Raw genomic sequence first — 22,196 nt, 5'->3', positions numbered from 1 at the left:
ACCCACTTGGCAGGCAGCTTGAGCCTGTTCCAGGTGTCACTCCCTCATGGTGACTCCGGGCTCTTGTATGCTGCTGTGCCTCTGGGTGTCAAATGGGGCCAGGAGACCTGCAATCTCCTGTCCTCCAGATTTGGTTGCGGAACACAACCATGGACTATGGTGTCCAATCTTAAGCGCTCATTCCTGGGATGAGCTGAGTCGCAGCTCCAATCCTTCAGGTTCTCCTCACTTCTTGCCTCTTCCTCCTTCACTGTCTGCTCCCTCACACACACTAACTAACCTGGCCTCCAGACCAGAATTTATAGGGAAGTTCCACTGAAATCCAGGTGAGAGCTCCCCCTTCTGGTCTGGAGTCAGGAAAGGTGTTGGATGCGTACTGTATTACCTGCTAAGGAGATCCCTCCTTGCTTCCATGCATGGCATCACCTACCCTGAGGAAGGCAATGCCACTGTGGCAACCTGACTCCTGGGGTGGCACACACTCCCCATAGTCCTGTATAGTACAATGCATGTTGTGAATTCTGTTTTCGAACTCCATCCTGTGGTCATGAATGGTACTTCGGCGAGTTCTGTCCATGGACTCCCTCTGGTGGCTGTGAGTGGAGCTGCTGCTTCTGAGGTTCCTTCCACAGGTGACTTAGTTTATTCTTTGGCTGGCTGCTCTATTTAACTCCACTCAGATCGTTACTCCATGCCAGCTGTCAATGTTCTTGTACTGGTTCAGTTCGCTCTTGGATCTTTCTGGTGACCTGTCTACTCCAGCAGAAGCTAAGTCCCTGCTAGTTAATTATTTGTTTATTGTTTTCTTGTCCAGCTTGCTATCGTGAGTTTGCCTTGCTAGCTGGAAGCTCTGGGATGCAGAGTGGCACCTCCGCACTGTGAGTCGGTGCGGAGGTCTTTTTGCACACTCTGCGTGGTCTTTTTGTAGTTTTTTGTGCTGACCGCAAAGATACCTTTCCTATCCTCAGTCTGTTTAGTTAGTCTGGCCTCCTTTGCTGAAACCTGTTTCATTTCTGTGTTTGTGACTTTCATCTTAACTCACAGTCAATATATGTGGGGGGCTGCCTTTTCCTTTGGGGAATTTCTCTGAGGCAAGGTAGGCTTTATTTCCTATCTCTAGGGCTAGTTAGCTCTTAGGCTGTGAAGAGGCGTCTAGGCAGAGTTAGGTACGCTCCACGGCTATTTCTAGTGTGTGTGATAGGATTAGGGGTTGCGGTCAGCAGAGCTCCCACTTCCCAGAGCTTGTCCTGTGTTAGTTTAACCATCAGGTCGTTCTGGGTGCTCCTAACCACCAGGTCCATAACAGTACAGCTGGCCCAAAGTATTAATGCATCTCAATAGAGGGATAAGAGAAGTTCTGAGACCATTTTTTTTTCTCCACCAGGTCCATAACAAATGCACTCCCCTTAGGCCTGTATAGTAAAATGCACACCCTAGGCTTGTATAGTATAATGCACTTCCCATAGGCCTGTATAGTATAATGCACTCCCTATAGGCCTGTATTGTATAATGCACCTCCATTGGCATCCAGTACAGTACAATGCACCCCCATTGGGCAGCCAGTACAGTACAGTGCACCCCCATAGGCATCCAGTACAATTAAATGCACCCCATAGGCAGCCTGTATAGTACAATGCACCCCCGTAGGCAGGCAGTACAGTATAATTCCCCCCATTGGGCAGCCTGCATAGTATAATGCACCCCCATAGACAGCCAGTACAGTATAATGCATCCCCATTAGGCAGCTTGCATAGTATAATGCACCCCCATAGGCAACCTGAATAGCACTATGCATCCCCATAGGCAGCCAGTACAGTATAGTGCACCCCCATAGGCAGCCAGTACAATATAATGCACCCCCATAGGCAGCCTGCATAGTATAATGCACGTCCATAGGCAGCCAGTAGAGTATAGTACACCCTCATAGGCAGCCAGTACAGAATAATGCATCCCATTTAGGCAGCCTGTGCAGTAATACACCTCCATTAGGCAGCCAGTACAATATAATGCACCCCCATTAGGCAGCCTGTATAGTATAATGTACCCCCATTAGGCAGTCTGTATAATACAATGCATCCCCATTAGGCAGCCTGTATAATATAATGCACCCCTATTAGGCAGCCAGTACAATATAATGCACCCCCATGAGGCAGCCTGTATAGTATAATGCACCCCCATTTGGCAGCCTGCATAGTAGAATGCACCCTCATTAGGCAGCTAGTACAGTATAAAGCACCAATAAAACTAATACTCACCTTTCTTCCTCCTTGTTCCCACGGTGCTCTGAGCGCCCACTCATCACCAGACAACGGGCACCGAGTACTGACATCATCGCGACCCCCTGTCAGTGTCGGCATCGGTGACATCAGACATTGACAGGGGGATGATGGGAGAGGGAGCATAACGCTCCTTTTCTCATCAATGCAGTCAGCTGTATCGGCATGAAGCCGATACAGCTGACCCTGCGATGACAGGCGGGGGACCCACTGCTGGAAATGGGCCCCCCCACCGCCACCTCAGGGGCCGCACAGCGGCTGGGCAGCAGTGCAGAGAGATCGTGTGTCCCTGCTCTGCCACAGAATGTAACTGGCAGCACGCTGTGTATGCCAATAGAGTTACATAGCGTAGCTCTGGGTGGGCCCCCTCAGAGCGCGGGGCCCTGGGCCACCGCCCTGTCTGCTCCCCCAGTAGCTACTCTACTGCTGGAGTCACAAGGTATTTCAGAGTGTCATTTGGAGTTGTACTGCAACTTTGCAGCTCCTGTGGTACTAAAATAATTAGCATTAGACATCTGACCAAGAACAGTGGTTTTAGAAGAGGTGGTGACTACAAGCTGATCTTACTAAATATAAGGCACAAGCTTATTTTATAAGTCTACCATAGAGTAGAGTAATAGAATAAAATTTACTTAAAAGGATTATCCAGGCTTAAATTTTATTTGAAAACCACAAAAAAGAGGAAAAATCCTCCAATATTCAAGAAAAAAAACAAAAACAGGCAGAGATGCTTACCTGTCTAAATGGGACTCAATAAAATTGCACTGACAGGGTGCAGCGGACCTAAGTAAAATGGCAACTGCACAGGTGCAATACCAAATGAAACAGCCAGCCTTCAATAAGGGATTGGCCGTGTGGTACACCAATGCAAAAAAATATACTCTGTATGTGGCAATGTTCACACAAGGAATGCAGAACATCTGGTTCTCAGCCTGTTAATGATGTGCTATGGCGGGATGTCCAGTGCTAACTATGATGCCTCCTGTGTGAAGGCCCATTTAGACAGGTAAGTATCTCTGCCTGTTTTTGTTTTTTTTCTTGAATATTGGAGGATTTTTTCCTCTTTTTGTGGTTTTCATGTTAGTGTAGGACTGGCAAACGTAAGGACCCTTGACGCGGGTTGCCAGCTTACATATTATGGCCAGAATATCAATCAATACCTTACATATATTGATATGTTTTTTTGCACGTTATATTTTTTTCAGTGTGCAGTTGGGCCCAAATGGTTCTGTAAACTGTGGCCTCTGTTCACACAGGATGCATCATAGTTAGCACTGGGCATCCCGCCATAGCGCGTCATTAATTGGCTGAGAACCAGATGTTCTGCATTCTTTGTATGAACATTGCCACATACAGAGTATATTTTTTTGCATTGGTGTACCACACGGCCAATCCCTGATTGAAGGCTGGCTGTTTCATTTGGTATTGCACCTGTGCAATTGCCATTTTACTTGGGTCCGCTGCACCCTGGTAGTGCAATTGTATTGAGGCCCATTTAGACAGGTAATCATCTCTGCCTGTTTTTGTTTTTTTCTTAAATTTTATTTGCCCATAGAATTGCAGATGTAGAAAATGATAAACACAGCTATATGCATCCTCACCGAGCCCAGCACTGCCTCTCTGCTGTTGCTTCAAACTTTGTTATATGACGTAACGGGGACGGCATGATTACAGTGCACATGATCGCTGCAGCAAGTCAGCAGTCCTGCTGAGCCCAGTCATTGGCTGCAGCAGTCACCTATGCTGCTCTCATGACATTACCATAGCAGACTTTCAACAAAGATTGAAGCAAGAGTGGAGAGGCAGGTCTGGATCGAGGAATAATGGCATGGTTGAATTTGGTATTCTCTATAGCTGCAACATTATAGTTCCCATGCAAAAAAAATTAAGTCCTGCACAAATATTTTAATGAGGGTTTCTCATCCTGTCTCTTAAGGAGAGGAGTGCACTGTTTTTCTGCTTGTCAGGGCACAATGCGCTCTTGCTTGGTTGACGACAAGGTTTATCAGCGCCATTGTTACACAATTGGCCTGAACTGTGCACTCTCCCATGCCACAAGCAGAGATGGCTTTGCCTTTGCAGCATCAGAATGTAAGGTGACTGTAACTGGACTTGACTGGGAGCTAACCGTGTGCTCTTGTAATCTTAGCCGGTCGTGGTTTTATTTAGTAACAGTATGGTATTTTTTGACTATGGTATTCTAGTATAACATTTAGGCAACGAAGAAATAGATGATACACGGTCAAACACAGTATCATATAAGAATACAAACTTTATTAATATATATTAAAAACAAGTGCATGAAGGTGATACAAAAATTGTGCCACAGCGAAAACGCCGCAACAAAACACCAGAGGCGCGTGCACAGGAATGCCAGTCCTCAATACATAATATTGATAATATTCAGAGGTATAATACAAAAAACAGAATAGAATATACAAAAAAACCTAAGAAAATAAACAAAACAAACTAAATATAACAATGTATGACATTTTCACTATAGAGTGGGAACCGAACTGATGGCAGAAATGCACTAAGAGTTCTCAAAGACTTGACGCAGAGGCACACCTGATATATTATCAGTGTACCATATTAACCTCCATATTAAGTATAGAACCACTATCGCACAGAGTCTCAGTGAAATACGCCGCCATCGATCTCTAGTATACACACATAAATGCACTGCCACAGAAAAGTACCTACCGCAAGAGGACTGGAACTCCCGTGGACGCGCCTCTGCCCCAACGCGCGTTTCGGTAATAAACCTTCGTCAGGGGGCATGCATAATGAATGGAAGACGAACTTAATAAAGAGAAGACCCCGGAAGTAGAAACCGCCGCAACCTGGAAACAGTAATGCCGCGTCATGACAACCACAACGCCGGCACGCTCCGAAGGAAGCAGGAGGACGCCAAAGAGCACAGGGGCCCCATGTGATCAAAAGCGCCCAACCGCAACCACGGACGCGCGCAGGCGCAGGAGCGCCAGACACCTGTATGACAAGAAGGCATATAGTAGATAAATACAAGCGAACGGCCACTGCGAAAATCACGTAGCCAGATATAACCAACCAGGATAACTATATAGGAGTACCGCTCACTAATGCCATATACAAACGATATACAGGAGATGAACCGGAAGTAAGCGCACGTCATCATGGGAACATAGTGTCCGGACCAATACAGGGCCCAGAGGGATACTAAGGCCAATATAATTCAAAACACAAGTGTATAAGTACCGAACTACAAAAAATAATAATAATAATAATAACTACACACGTGCGCTAATTCAGAAGATGGACAAGCATCATAATTACACATGTATATTTGTATACTTAGAGACATCCTGTTATAAATAGTGGTACATAATAAATCCACTATATAAATAGCCTACCGGGTGATAACCGAATACAACATTAACAGCTGACATGACAATAGAACGTAAGCTTGATACAAGAAATGGCAGTCCTTTTAAGTCCTCCAAAGAGAAACATAACATGAGAACTTGATGAAGTAAATCTAGACGAATATGTCCATATCACAAAATCAGCGTATAATAGCAATTATAGTGCCGGGGCTTAATGAACGGGAGAGAAGTCCATATTAGTCTTTCGTATAATGATGTCTCAGTCACATCAGGGAATAGATGGTAAGGAAGACTTGATCCGGGAGGAGCGAGAAAACTGTACCGTGGTATTCATATCACAGGGACGACTTCCACTAGAACAAACAAGATAAGTTAAAAAGTAACAAGAAATAAAAATTTAAAAAACAAAAGCCACGATTCCGATGCGGCACAAAACCACAGCAAAACCCAACGATCACAGAAAGGGGGCAAAGCTAATATTGTCGTTAAGACCCATCGGCTGGACAGTATTGAGAGTCCAGATCCATCTGGACTCAATTTTTGCCAACCGCTGGAACGTATACCCTCCACGGATACCCACCTCCAACATCTCAATCCCCCTAGCCCTGAGAAGGCTGGCATCACAGTTATGGAACCTCTTGAAATGGCGTGGCAATGTTTTGAGGGTGGTGATGTCCTCCACAGCGGCCGCCGCGCCAATACCCAAGACATGCTCACGTATCCGTGTTTTCAGTTGGCGAGTGGTCATGCCAACATACATCTTTTCACACGGACATATTACCATATAAATTACATTCCTACTGGAACATGTAATCCTTTGCTTAATTTTAAATTCACGTGAGCCGTCAGAACTAAAAAAATTTGAGATTCTCTCAATATTCGGGCATGCAACGCAGCGGCCGCAGGGAGCACATCCCACACGAGTGGGCATAGAATCCAAAAAGGTACCCACCCTCTCTCCAGTGTAGTGACTATGAACCAAGATATCCCTGAGGTTTTTAGACCTTCTAACTGCGATGCCAGCCCTCTCAGGTACATATCGCGCAATGACAGGATCTGCTCTTAAAAAGTGCCATGATTTCTGGAGGATACTTCTCATCTTTGGGAACTGGGAATGATATTTAGTCACATAGCGAACAATGTCCTGATTCCGTTTATCTTTTTTCTCATAAAGAAGCGATTCCCTCGAGGTGTATCTAGCTCTATTGAAAGCTCTTTTAATGCTTCGATTACTATGACCACGGGCTAGTAATCTATTTTTTAAATCATCAGCCTGGCACAGAAAATCCGCTTCCGTGGAGCATAATCTGCGCAGGCGGAGGAACTGGCCTGTAGGAATAGCCCGGATGACATGGTGAGGATGCGAAGAAGAGGCGTGCAACAAGAGATTGGTCGAGGTAGGTTTTCTATAAATGACAGACTGCAGGCACCCACGAACATCACGTTTCAATGTGACATCCAAAAATTCAATGGTGTCTCCATCGAACTTATATGTCAAAAAAATGTTACATCCATTGTTGTTTAAGGATGTCATGAAGTCCCGCAGCCCCTCAGAAGAGCCCTGCCAGATCATCAGAATGTCATCAATGTACCGCGTCCAGGATAGGACGCGGCACATTGACTCCGGATGATCTGACAGGGGGAGGTCCCTCTCCCACAGCCCCAGGAACAGGTTAGCATAAGCAGGGGCAAAAGGAGCCCCCATAGCTGTTCCCTGGAGCTGTAGGAAGAAGGACCCCTTAAAAACAAAAAAATTGTGGGTAAGAGAAAATTCTAACAATTTATAAATCAAACTTATAATCTCTACTGGGAGGTTAGATGTACCCAAGAAGAATTCTATTGCACGGAGACCATCCTGATGCCGAATGCTGGTGTAAAGCGATTCGACATCAGCCGTCACTAACAATTCACCATCATCAAGATGGATCCCATCCATGCGCCTCAGAAGTTCTCCCGTGTCCTTAATATATGAAGGTAAGCTCTCTACCAATGGCTGCAATTTAGAGTCGATCCACTGGTTAACCTTCTCGAGGTAGTTACCACTACCAGAAATTATCGGACGGCCGGGAGGCGCCTTCATGTCCTTGTGAACCTTGGGGAGAAGGTAGAAAGTAGGTATAGTAGGTTCACGCACAACCAAGGCAGACGCAAGTTCGCCAGTGATAGTACCCATATCCCTGGCATTCTTGATAATATCAGTGAGTTGTTGCAAATAGGCCGACAAGGGGTTAAATGTGAGCTTTTTGTAACAAGTACGGTTATTAAGTTGCCGATAGGCCTCCTTCTCGTACATAGCATTAGGCCAGATGACCACATTTCCCCCCTTGTCGGCCGGCTTAAAAACAACATCCCCAAGGTTCTGAAGGACACGAAGACGCCCCCTCTCATCCTTAGTCATATTATCTCTATAAATGTGACGGGGAATCTCTAAAAATTCTTTACTCACCAACTGCACAAACAGATCTACACTAGGACAGGTGGAAAGAGGAGGGAATTTAGTAGATTTGGGACGAATGGAAGCAGGGATCATACCTCCTTCAGGAGTATCATGCTCAGCAGCCAGTTCTTCCAATGTACGTAGGGCTATCTGTTCTTCCTCTGTAGGAAATAATGCAGCCAGATTACCATCAAAGAAAAACTTTTTAAATACCAATGATCTGGCGAACAGATGAAGGTCCTTAACAGCCTCAAACACATCAAATGTTGCTGAAGGTGAGAAGGAGAGTCCCTTTTCCAATAATTTGAGATCAATATCTGTAAAACTATGTGTACTAAGATTAATTACCTTATTGTTGTATTTTCTGGGCTCGGAGAGGTACTCATCACGTCTGTATGGATGGAAAGCGAAATCTCTCTGATTCCGTGTTGTCATCCTTGACCTAGTGGTCATTGAGGAAGTTGACTGCTCAGATGTATCACTAGCTGATGAAATTGATGTATGGGATGGTATGTGTCTCATCTGACCATCAAACTGTCTACCTTTCCTCCATAAATACACTCTCTTGCCCTCATAGTCTTGACGGTCTCTATTAAACTTATTAGCTTGAGTATCCTGGATTTTTTTGACAACCTTCTCTAGTGTTTTATCAATCTGTTTGTTAGTCATATCAATTTGCTCAGCCGACCCATGAGATTTCAAATCATCTTCAGCTGTTTTGATGGATGAATCCAGCTGGGCAATAACTCCTTTATTATAATCACTCAATAATTTCATTAATTGACTAGAGCAATTGTTGCACGCCTCCTCCCAGCCAGCCACCATGGCATCATCCTCAACAGGAAACGTGGGTATTACTCGGACACGTAGTCCACGAGGTATCATTTTCCTAGCTAGATAATTATCCAGAAAGGTACAGTTCCACCATAGCTTGGTCCGCTTTACCACCATATTTTGTAACATTGTCACTTGGTCATCCCATCTGCGATCGCTGGTATGCTGGGAGATGGTAGAATCACCTCCAAACACTTGGTCAACATGTGAACGCCAGGCTATCTCCCTAGCCTTGAAGTCCATGCCTATAAGAAAATCTGTGCAAAACACAGCAAAAATTGAATAACAACAAATATAGCCAACTGACATGGTAACAATAATAATCTCAGAAATCTGTACCATTACTCAGAAAAGGACCTAGAGACCTATCATCAAAATACATATTGGCAACGAAGAAATAGATGATACACGGTCAAACACAGTATCATATAAGAATACAAACTTTATTAATATATATTAAAAACAAGTGCATGAAGGTGATACAAAAATTGCGCCACAGCGAAAACGCCGCAACAAAACACCAGAGGCGCGTGCACAGGAATGCCAGTCCTCAATACATAATATTGATAATATTCAGAGGTATAATACAAAAAACAGAATAGAATATACAAAAAAACCTAAGAAAATAAACAAAACAAACTAAATATAACAATGTATGACATTTTCACTATAGAGTGGGAACCGAACTGATGGCAGAAATGCACTAAGAGTCTGTCATTTATAGAAAACCTACCTCGACCAATCTCTTGTTGCACGCCTCTTCTTCGCATCCTCACCATGTCATCCGGGCTATTCCTACAGGCCAGTTCCTCCGCCTGCGCAGATTATGCTCCACGGAAGCGGATTTTCTGTGCCAGGCTGATGATTTAAAAAATAGATTACTAGCCCGTGGTCATAGTAATCGAAGCATTAAAAGAGCTTTCAATAGAGCTAGATACACCTCGAGGGAATCGCTTCTTTATGAGAAAAAAGATAAACGGAATCAGGACATTGTTCGCTATGTGACTAAATATCATTCCCAGTTCCCAAAGATGAGAAGTATCCTCCAGAAATCATGGCACGTTTTAAGAGCAGATCCTGTCATTGCGCGATATGTACCTGAGAGGGCTGGCATCGCAGTTAGAAGGTCTAAAAACCTCAGGGATATCTTGGTTCATAGTCACTACACTGGAGAGAGGGTGGGTACCTTTTTGGATTCTATGCCCACTCGTGTGGGATGTGCTCCCTGCGGCCGCTGCGTTGCATGCCCGAATATTGAGAGAATCTCAAATTTTTTTAGTTCTGACGGCTCACGTGAATTTAAAATTAAGCAAAGGATTACATGTTCCAGTAGGAATGTAATTTATATGGTAATATGTCCGTGTGAAAAGATGTATGTTGGCATGACCACTCGCCAACTGAAAACACGGATACGTGAGCATGTCTTGGGTATTGGCGCGGCGGCCGCTGTGGAGGACATCACCACCCTCAAAACATTGCCACGCCATTTCAAGAGGTTCCATAACTGTGATGCCAGCCTTCTCAGGGCTAGGGGGATTGAGATGTTGGAGGTGGGTATCCGTGGAGGGTATACGTTCCAGCGGTTGGCAAAAATTGAGTCCAGATGGATCTGGACTCTCAATACTGTCCAGCCGATGGGTCTTAACGACAATATTAGCTTTGCCCCCTTTCTGTGATCGTTGGGTTTTGCTGTGGTTTTGTGCCGCATCGGAATCGTGGCTTTTGTTTTTTAAATTTTTATTTCTTGTTACTTTTTAACTTATCTTGTTTGTTCTAGTGGAAGTCGTCCCTGTGATATGAATACCACGGTACAGTTTTCTCGCTCCTCCCGGATCAAGTCTTCCTTACCATCTATTCCCTGATGTGACTGAGACATCATTATACGAAAGACTAATATGGACATCTCTCCCGTTCATTAAGCCCCGGCACTATAATTGCTATTATACGCTGATTTTGTGATATGGACATATTCGTCTAGATTTACTTCATCAAGTTCTCATGTTATGTTTCTCTTTGGAGGACTTAAAAGGACTGCCATTTCTTGTATCAAGCTTACGTTCTATTGTCATGTCAGCTGTTAATGTTGTATTCGGTTATCACCCGGTAGGCTATTTATATAGTGGATTTATTATGTACCACTATTTATAACAGGATGTCTCTAAGTATACAAATATACATGTGTAATTATGATGCTTGTCCATCTTCTGAATTAGCGCACGTGTGTAGTTATTATTATTATTATTTTTTGTAGTTCGGTACTTATACATTTGTGTTTTGAATTATATTGGCCTTAGTGTCCCTCTGGGCCCTGTATTGGTCCGGACACTATGTTCCCATGATGACGTGCGCTTACTTCCGGTTCATCTCCTGTATATCGTTTGTATATGGCATTAGTGAGCGGTACTCCTATATAGTTATCCTGGTTGGTTATATCTGGCTACGTGATTTTCGCAGTGGCCGTTCGCTTGTATTTATCTACTATATGCCTTCTTGTCATACAGGTGTCTGGCGCTCCTGCGCCTGCGCGCGTCCGTGGTTGCGGTTGGGCGCTTTTGATCACATGGGGCCCCTGTGCTCTTTGGCGTCCTCCTGCTTCCTTCGGAGCGTGCCGGCGTTGTGGTTGTCATGACGCGGCATTACTGTTTCCGGGTTGCGGCGGTTTCTACTTCCGGGGTCTTCTCTTTATTAAGTTCGTCTTCCATTCATTATGCATGCCCCCTGACGAAGGTTTATTACCGAAACGCCCGTTGGGGCGGAGGCGCGTCCACGGGAGTTCCAGTCCTCTTGCGGTGGGTACTTTTCTGTGGCAGTGCATTTATGTGTGTATACTAGAGATCGATGGCGGCGTATTTCACTGAGACTCTGTGCGATAGTGGTTCTATACTTAATATGGAGGTTAATATGGTACACTGATAATATATCAGGTGTGCCTCTGCGTCAAGTCTTTGAGAACTCTTAGTGCATTTCTGCCATCAGTTCGGTTCCCACTCTATAGTGAAAATGTCATACATTGTTATATTTAGTTTGTTTTGTTTATTTTCTTAGGTTTTTTTGTATATTCTATTCTGTTTTTTGTATTATACCTCTGAATATTATCAATATTATGTATTGAGGACTGGCATTCCTGTGCACGCGCCTCTGGTGTTTTGTTGCGGCGTTTTCGCTGTGGCGCAATTTTTGTATCACCTTCATGCACTTGTTTTTAATATATATTAATAAAGTTTGTATTCTTATATGATACTGTGTTTGACCGTGTATCATCTATTTCTTCGTTGCCAATATGTATTTTGATGATAGGTCTCTAGGTCCTTTTCTGAGTAATGGTACAGATTTCTGAGATTATTATTGTTACCATGTCAGTTGGCTATATTTGTTGTTAGTATAACATTTAGTAACAATATGGTGGAGTTATCTAGATCCAGTATTATCTAGTCACTGTACACTGATACTATTTTGCCAAGGGTAACTGGACCGTTGATGTGAATATATCTGAGCTTGGTGCCTGGCCTCAACATTTCATTTACGCATGTTTCTTCATGAGGCATTGGTCTCTCAGACTCCAGGCTCAGAGATATAGTTCATGCAATGTGTGCAGCCATATAGGTTTCCAACAGATAAGGGGGCCCACTTTCACTTTCAAATCAGCAGCTAGATCCTCTCACAGACAATTGGAAAGGACCTCCTGGGTCAGCGTATCCCACCCCCTAATCAATGCAGGATTCAAAAAACATCTCAGACAGATGTCTGTCCATCCTCTGTTTGAAAACTTCCATTGAAGGAGAAGTCACCATCACTCTTGGCAGCCTGTTCCACTCATTGATCTCTCTCAGGGTCAAAAAGTTTTTTCCTAATATCTAATCCGTTTCTTGTCCATTTCAGTTTCATTCCATTGCTTCTCGTGTTTCCATGTGCAAATGAGAATAAGGATGATCCCTCTACACTGTGACATCCCTTCAGATATTTGTAGACAGCTATTAAGTCTCCTCTTAGCCTTCTTTTTTGCAAGCTTAACATTCCCAAATCCTATAACCTTTCCTCGCTGGACATAGTTTGCAGTCCGCTCACCATCCTGGTATCTCTTCTCTTGATTTGCTCCAGTTTTGTTATGTCTTTTTTTAAATTGTGGTGCCCAGAGCTGGATACAGTATTTCAGATGAGGTCTGACCAATGAGGCATAAAGGGGAATAATTACTTAACATGAGCTAGACTCTGTACTTCTCTTAATACATCCCAGAACTGTGTTTGCCTTTTTTTCCATCTGTGTATGCCATTAGTCAGTGATTAACTGTTTTCTACTACCTCCAGCATAGCTATGTTTCTTATTCATTGATCAGCTTTTTTAATAATGTTCAATGCTACACATACTGTAAGTCCTCTGTGTATAATCCATAGTCTTTGAATATCTTGTCTCTCTGTGCCAATCAGCTACAATCCATAACGATGTGTTTTCACAGTCCACTCAGTATAATTTCTTAGCTAATTGCTTCTACACATTTACAGCACATGCATCGTGTAAGTTAAAATGTTGACACTGTTCAAAAGATTTTACCATTTATATGAAGTGGTTTTCACATAACATTGTGTGGTTTACACATCAACACTTCAATTTAGTGTAACACCCAAATGGGTTTAGACCATCTGTTGTAATTTTGATCAGACTTCCTTTATATGAAAATGTATTTTCCTAACTAAACTGAAGTTTTACAGTATTTTTAGAATACCAGATCATCTATTGACACAAAATAATATAGTGAGAAGCAATCGGTCTGTCATTTTCATTTTAGACAGGTGAAAAAATTACTACTAAAATATTTAACTGAGGAATGAATTCATGATTTTTATCACAGTCCATAGGATCCAGTGGACCCTGGCTTTGTCAAAATTACATGACATAATAACCGACCATTAAAATCGAGCATTAAACATTATTACTACCTTGGTTCCAATCACTTGCCATATACTTGTTCTAATAGGCTATTTCACAACGAACTTATTTAACATTGTGACCAGTGGGGTACCGCAGGGGTCAGTATTGGGACCTGTTCTCTTCAACATATTCATTAATGATCTGGTAGAAGGTTTACACAGTAAAATATCGATATTTGCAGATGATACAAAACTATGTAAAGCAGTTAATACAAGAGAAGATAGTATTCTGCTACAGATGGATCTGGATAAGTTGGAAACTTGGGCTGAAAGGTGGCAGATGAGGTTTAACAATGATAAATGTAAGGTTATACACATGGGAAGAGGGAATCAATATCACCATTACACACTGAACGGGAAACCACTGGGTAAATCTGACAGGGAGAAGGACTTGGGGATCCTAGTTAATGATAAACTTACCTGGAGCAGCCAGTGCCAGGCAGCAGCTGCCAAGGCAAACAGGATCATGGGGTGCATTAAAAGAGGTCTGGATACACATGATGAGAGCATTATACTGCCTCTGTACAAATCCCTAGTTAGACCGCACATGGAGTACTGTGTCCAGTTTTGGGCACCGGTGCTCAGGAAGGATATAATGGAACTAGAGAGAGTACAAAGGAGGGCAACAAAATTAATAAAGGGGATGGGAGAACTACAATACCCAGATAGATTAGCGAAATTAGGATTATTTAGTCTAGAAAAAAGACGACTGAGGGGCGATCTAATAACCATGTATAAGTATATAAGGGGACAATACAAATATCTCGCTGAGGATCTGTTTATACCAAGGAAGGTGACGGGCACAAGGGGGCATTCTTTGCGTCTGGAGGAGAGAAGGTTTTTCCACCAACATAGAAGAGGATTCTTTACTGTTAGGGCAGTGAGAATCTGGAATTGCTTGCCTGAGGAGGTGGTGATGGCGAACTCAGTCGAGGGGTTCAAGAGAGGCCTGGATGTCTTCCTGGAGCAGAACAATATTGTATCATACAATTATTAGGTTCTGTAGAAGGACGTAGATCTGGGGATTTATTATGATGGAATATAGGCTGAACTGGATGGACAAATGTCTTTTTTCGGCCTTACTAACTATGTTACTATGTTACTATGTTACTATTATTAATGGGGTAAGTGAGCCCCCAATTTTTGTAACACTGCTGTTCCAATGCTATCCCAAGGCCAAGAGACAGTATGTGGAGCAAAGTCATTTTAAAGTAAGCAAAATAGTAATCAAGATGACAGCCATACTTCTGTACAGCTGCCAGTAGAAACTCGCACCCTCGTGGAAGGGTAAGTGCAAAATTCAAGTACTGCCTCTAAAGGAGGACACTTTCTGGGCATGCCTGGAGTTTGTGATTGATAAAATGAATGCAACCCACCCTTGTGGCACTCTGACAATGCCCATGTGAACAGGAAGTCTCAGGAAGACAATAAAGTACAAGTTACAGCAATATAAAGGTGAAAAAACTATCTTGCTGAAGTTTGGGAGCGTGCATGTGTGAGCAGGTTGCAGGATGCAGTGACGGACAGGCGGCAGAGCAAGAGTTAACAAGTTTAATAACAGGGGAATACTTCACGCAGGGAGGTAAAGGGTTAAGCAGGAGATTAAATAGTTCAAATGGTAAAGTATATTGTGAGTTGAAGAACAACGGTTCAGATAACAGCAGTTCTGGTGAAAGTCAGTGGTTCATGAAGTCCATGAAGTGAATAGCACCGACAATGGCTGGTGCGGTGTCTTTTCCATTGGTGTCCTGTGGACAACAATGCCCCATCTTCTGGTGGCAGAAGTCAGTCTCCGGTATCTTCCGCTACCCCTAGTCCATTTGCTGCAGTGGCTGACAAGAGTATGGGCAACCATACTGTATGAGCCTAACGTGGCTCTGCAAATATACACTGGCAAAGTCAGGGCACAAGCGTTTATCCTGTTCTCGGTCACTCTTATGTGGCACGTGTGCTGTACTCACGGACCCTGGCCATTTGGCACCTTGTTTTCTGGTAGTCACCGGTCTCACACCGCATATCTTCTTCGCTCTGGTCCCCATGGCTGGCAGCAGGAGACGACGGACACTGACCTGCGCGTGACTAGTGCTCACAGGACGGAACACTTCTCCCCCTGGCTGCTGCTGAACACACGGCTTTCCTGAGCGCAGAAGACCCTCTCTCTCTGGATTTTTGTAGCACTTCTGGCCATTCTCTTTCTCTGGTGCGGTCCCTTTGTAGTAGATGGGGGCTGCTGCAGCGCCGGTACTCGGTGGGGGGAAGAGAAGAAGAGCATGCTGCTCAACTCTCTGCACATTGCCCTAGGTTGATGCCAAACTGCTCTGCTGCGAGCACTTTCCCCTTTTAGCTCCCCACCCTCCTCAGTCTAGAGGAAGGTCCACCTGGCCAAAGCTTCCCCCAGGCAACAGGGGAAGGTCCGCTTCACTGAAGCTTCCTCCATGGAACAGGGGATGCAGGCTTTTCAGTTCCAGACCCAGCACGCAGGTACCCGTGGTACTGTCGTCCCCCTTACACATGTGTGAACTTGTAGTCCCCTGATGGAGATGCATGCATAAAATGGTGCAGCAATATAATAGCTGCAATTTATTTCCCCAGAATGTGTCAATGCAGATCAGACTAGCAGTTGGGCATAAGCCTGTGTGGAAGATGCATGCTGCTTCTATGAAGGGGTGTCAGACAAAGGTGTGCTCTAGGCGCTGCTATAGTAGATGATGCATAGTCAGGCTCATGACCAACCGGAGATGACTGTGTGAAGTGACCAAGCACAGCCTAAATGTGTGTAGGAAGAAAGGGAATCTAATTCCACATAGGTGTGCAGATGATGAAATGTCCTGCTGCAAGAAGTAGATAAGGTATATTGGTGTGCACTCAGTCAACTAGAGCGAGGTGCTGGTGTCTTGGACTATAAAAGTCCTAAATCAAGTATTATTAGAAGACACCGCACACTCTAATGATTATATATGCCAAATAGTGTAATTGTATTGATCATAAACATCACATGGGAGCAAATGACAAATATATACTAAGCGACTGAAATAGTATGACATTTCGACTCTCCCGAGTCTTACTCATATAATCGCTAAAAGACAAAACAAAAATGTAAATATTAACATAAGATATATACATATATTCTATATACATACCGTAACAAAGGATTTGCTTTGTATGCATAAGTGATGCTGTGAAAGATTTTAACAGAATTATAAAAGTTAGTATCCCATAACATAAGATAACAGAGATAATCAATCATGGGGTCCACCGTCAGGTACCTTGATTTTGATGCATTGGTATTTAACCAGTGAGGTGCTTTTGCCCTGACAGGTGAACCTGAAAAGGATTAAAAGTGAGTAATGTAATCAGTCTGCAAGAAAAATAGGTATAAAATATGTTGCTGTATGACCCGAGATTAGGGTTTCAGTTTGTATGTGATTCCTTTCTTTTTGTATAACTGGGGTAGCGACAGCGTTGGTGTCAAATGGAAATACCCTACGTCAGGCAGGAGGGACATTGGTATCAAGTGGTGAGAACAGATCCCTGTTTACCTGTGTTTTGTTGGCTGCTAAGCGGTGCTCCGCCACCCTGCTGCTGGCGTGCTTTTGGGAAGGGTGTCAGGATTTAAATGAGAGGGGTGACCGCTGGACTGGAAGTGCATCATCCAGCCCGGAAGTACCGCTGTGTGGATAGTGAGGATACTACTGCGCTTGCGCAGTGCTTGCTAGGGAAGCCATTGGTAAGCTGTGTGTTGCGGTGGCCATATTGCGCAAGCGCTGTGCAGGGAAATGATGTTTACTTATGGAAACTTGTTCTTAAGGGTCCAGGATGCTAATTACCACATCTATGGGGGGTTTGTTATGCTAAATAAAGGAGATTGTCTATACTGCGTCTTAGGTGTGAATAGTAATACAAAATACCATAAATTGGAACCTCTATCTCAATTCACACAGCAGTACTTCTGGGCTGGATGATGCACTTCCAGTCCGGCGGTCACCACTCTCATTTAAACCCTGATGCCCTTGCCATAAGCACGCCAGCAGCAGCAGGGTTCTGGAGCAGCCAGCACAACACAGATAAACAGGGATCTTTTCTCACCACTTGATACCATTGTCCCTCCTGCCTGACATAGGGTATTTCCATTTGACACCAACACAGTCGCTACCCCAGTTATACAAAAAGAAAGGAATCATATACAAACTGAAACCCTAATCTCAGGTCACACTGCAACATATTTTATACCTTTCTCTTTTTTCTTTTTTTTAATCCTATTGACTTTATACCACCAGAATCTCCAGACCTCTTGTCTTATATTCTTTTTTTCGAATAACGGTTTCATTCACTCTGTTGTACTATGGTTGCTTGTCCATTGTTTGACACTTATCTAATGGACTTTGTTGCTTTTCCTACCTAATGCATGCAAGTTGCATATGTGACGCCCAGGAGACCGGGATACCCAGCACCGGACCAATGGAGTCTGTCTCTTGAGGGGGATGTCACGGGTGGCTTGACCCGGTGCTGTGGCCTCAGGCAATGCACAGTGTAAGGGGTATCATGAGGGGACAGGCACTTACTTGATCAGCAGCAGGTTCTCCCAGCGGTGACGATCTCGATCCTGGATAGATGGCTATTGTCCAAATGAAAGACTGAGGCACTGAAACGTTTAACCAGTTTACTTTAACATAAAAGGATTTACAACCAGTCCTGTCACCGGAGTCTGTATGGGAACTCTGAGTTACTTTGACCCTGCCGGGGTCTTCGCCTCTTATTGTGCGCAATTTCTGTGTGGCCCTGCTGCTGTATGTGAACTGGCTGCCGGCCCAATCTGTCCCCTCCGGGTCCTGGTTCGACGGGCAACCCGAGTCCTTTTATCGGTTTACCCCCTCTGGGAGTACCGCTGAACTCTGTGTCTGTTGCTGCGTCCGGCCCTAGTGAAGCTGATATCACCTCACGTTTTTCCGGTTGCTGTATTATATATAATGAATACAGCCACGGATCCGGTATCCATCTTTGCGCCTGTTCTGGGTAGTGATTAATGCTACCCGGTTCTCACAATGTCCTTTTTCTCTATCCCTCTTCTCCTCAGGCCGGTGATTTAGGTCTGGTAACAGTCACAGGGCTGTTAGAGATTCAACTGTATGACCTCTCACTATCAGCTCCTTGGCCCAACTGCCCTTTCTTCTCTCAGACCAGAATGGATCAAGGGGAGTCTCTGGAGCTCCCCCTTCTGGCCGGAGGTGGTAGTGCAGTCTTGCTATTTTAGTATTTGTACTTACTGTCAGTAACTATTTTTGTGGCAAATACCCCTAGGGGTGCCACATTCCCCCTTAGTTAAGAACAGTACTCCGGGACTGTGGGACAATAACATTTTGAAATAACAATTAATATGTACAGAGTCTTAAAAATGAAAAGTTACAAAAACCACTCAAGGAAACAAAAATAGAGTTCTGTAAAAAGTCACTTCAAATAGCGTCCATTAATACAGTTCTATCCTTGAAGGTATTAGGAACGGCACTGTACTTAGTGTCCAGGAATTTAGTTCCATTTTTCCAACGGAGTTATCAATATAAAGTCTAAAGAAAGTTCAAAAAGAGCAAAAAGCAAAGTTCAAAAAGCAGTCTTTCCGGAGCTTTGATTTAGTGCCTCCGGGCTGATAAAAAGTTCAAGAATATGCAATAAGTTCATACAGACAAGTCTCTGTAGGCACTGGGCTTAAACGTTGCAGACTGATAGCAATGACTATACTACATTTTCTGTTTAACTGTATACGGCATAACATATATACAATTCACATTATGAGCTTTATAGTTGGTAATCTGCATACCTGGCCGGTAATTGACCCTGGGTACTACGCTGTGATCTACGTAATAGCGGTGTCTCTTCATGTGGTGTACTACTGTCTACTGCGGATGTAGTATCTGCCCGCTCTGCTAAAGATAATTCCACGACTATGGAGTTGGCAAGTCCACCGTGAATGGGATTACTCTGACCAGGAATCTGTTCTTCCTGGCCTGGAACCTCCTGTAGTACGGGGTCAGCCTCTTCCTGTCTTGGGACTTCTGGTATTGGGTTCGGTGTTGGGTAAAAGGCCACCATGGGAACCACTACTGCACCATGGTATGTTAGTAGGGTTTTGGGAAAGTCTCCTATACAGGTGTGATACACTTCCTCTTCTTTTTCCTTTACTGGTTGAACCTGTATGGGTTGAATAACTTCTGGTTCTGGCTGGACAACGTCTGGCTCTTTCAATGCTTCCGGACATAATTTAAGATTGTCTCTTGACACTAGTACAGATGTTAAGCCTCCGTTTTTGCTAATGAGACACATTTTAGGATTATCCACTCTTGTTGGTAAAACTGTGTAGGGTACGGCTTCCCACTGATTGTCCAGTTTATTGGTTCGACGATTTCTCTTGAGCACTTGGTCACCCGGTCTTAATGGGGTCGCTAGAGCATTCTGGTTGAAAGTTCGCTCTTGTCTTTCTCTAGTTTGCTGAAGGCTTCTTTCCACACTCTCTTGCACTTGGCGATACTGCTTTTGCCGTATGATATCCCAATTGGAGTCTTGAACTTCTGCGTCTGGTTTCAGAATTCCCATTTCTAGATCGATTGGTAATTGGCCGGGTCTTGCACGCATAAGGTAAGCTGGGGTGCAGTTGGTGGAGCTCACTGGGACATGATTATACAGATCCACCAAGTCAGGCAATTTCTCTGGCCATTGATTCCTTTCTGTCTCAGGTAAAGTCTTTAGTAGGTCTATTACAATATGGTTCATCTTCTCGCATAAGCCGTTTGTTTGTGGATGATAGGCCGTCGTCCGGATCTTTTTGCAACCATACATATTACAGAATTCTCTGAAGATCTCTGATTCAAAGGCTGTACCTTGGTCGGTGAGAACCTGTTCCGGATATCCATGGGGTCTACAAAAGTACGTTTGGAACGCTTTGGCTGCTGTTTTTGCTGTCAGATCTTTTACGGGTACTACTACCAAGAAACGTGAATAATGGTCCACGATGGTCAAGGCATAGACATAGCCGGACCGGCTTGGTGTCAACTTCACGTGGTCCATGGCTACAAGTTCAAGTGGTTGTTTGGTGATTATGGGCTGCAGTGGTGCTCTTTGGTTCTTTTGATCGTTTCTTCTGAGGTTGCACGGGCCACAATTTCTGCACCACTGTTCGATTGATTTTCTCATCCCGACCCAATAAAATCTTTCTCTTAGAAGTACTTCTAACTTTTTCCAACCGAAGTGACCAGCACCATTATGGTAAGCTTCGAGGACCATCTTCACATCTTGTTTAGGCACAATAATCTGCCAAACCAATTCATGTGTTTTCGGATTGGTGTATCTTTTACAGAGCTTCCCTTGATACAGGAACATGTTGCCTCTCTCTTTCCAGAGTTGATGCGTCTCTTCTGGGGCATCCTCATAGGGATATGCACTTTGCTCAGTCAACAGTTCCTTCACCAACTTCACAGCCGGATTGCTGTCTTGGGTGTCAGCCCATCTATGGTGTGCTAACGGATTAAAATTCACCTCTTGTTGTTTCTGATAGGTACTTGACTGATGATGTTTTGCCTTGGGACGATGGAAGGCTGGTAGTTCAATTTCTTCAAGCTCCCCCGTTTCCTCCTCTACATCTCTCAAGTGTGGCATCCGGGATAGGGCATCGGCATTTCCATTCTTGCGACCTGCTCGATACTTGATTATGAAGTTGTAATTAGATAACCGGGCTATCCATCGCTGTTCTAACGCACCTAATTTGGCTGTGTCCAGGTGGGTCAACGGATTGTTGTCAGTATAGACAATAAATTCTGCAGCGGCCAGATAGTGTTTGAAACGCTCCGTCACAGCCCAAACTACTGCCAGTAGTTCCAATTTGAAGGAGCTGTAATTTTCTGAATTTCTTTCAGTAGGCCGGAGCTTTCTACTTGCAAAGGCGATGACTTTCTCCCGACCTTCTTGCTTTTGTGACAGCACCGCTCCTAATCCCACATTACTGGCATCAGTGTAGAGGATGAAAGGTTTATGGTAATCTGGGTATGCCAGAACCTCTTCTCCGGTTAGTGCCTTCTTTAGTTGTTCAAAGGAGTCTTCCCTTTCGTCGTTCCACTGAAAAGGAGGGTTTCGGTTTGAAGGTTTCTTCGTCTGCCCTACCAAGGTGTCTTGCAAGGGTGCTGCCAACTTGGTAAATCCTTTTATAAATCTGCGATAGTAACCCACCAATCCCAGGAATTGTCTCACTTCTTTTGCGCTGGTAGGTCTTTGCCAATCCCTTATGGCGCTTATTTTCTCGGGATCTGGTGCTACTCCCTCCGAACTCACGATGTGTCCCAGGTACTGTACCTTTGGCTTGAGAAGGTGACATTT

This window comes from Ranitomeya imitator, chromosome 3, assembly GCF_032444005.1.
Source record: "Ranitomeya imitator isolate aRanImi1 chromosome 3, aRanImi1.pri, whole genome shotgun sequence".
NCBI lineage: Eukaryota > Metazoa > Chordata > Amphibia > Anura > Dendrobatidae > Ranitomeya > Ranitomeya imitator.
This window is presented reverse-complemented; position numbering follows the sequence as displayed.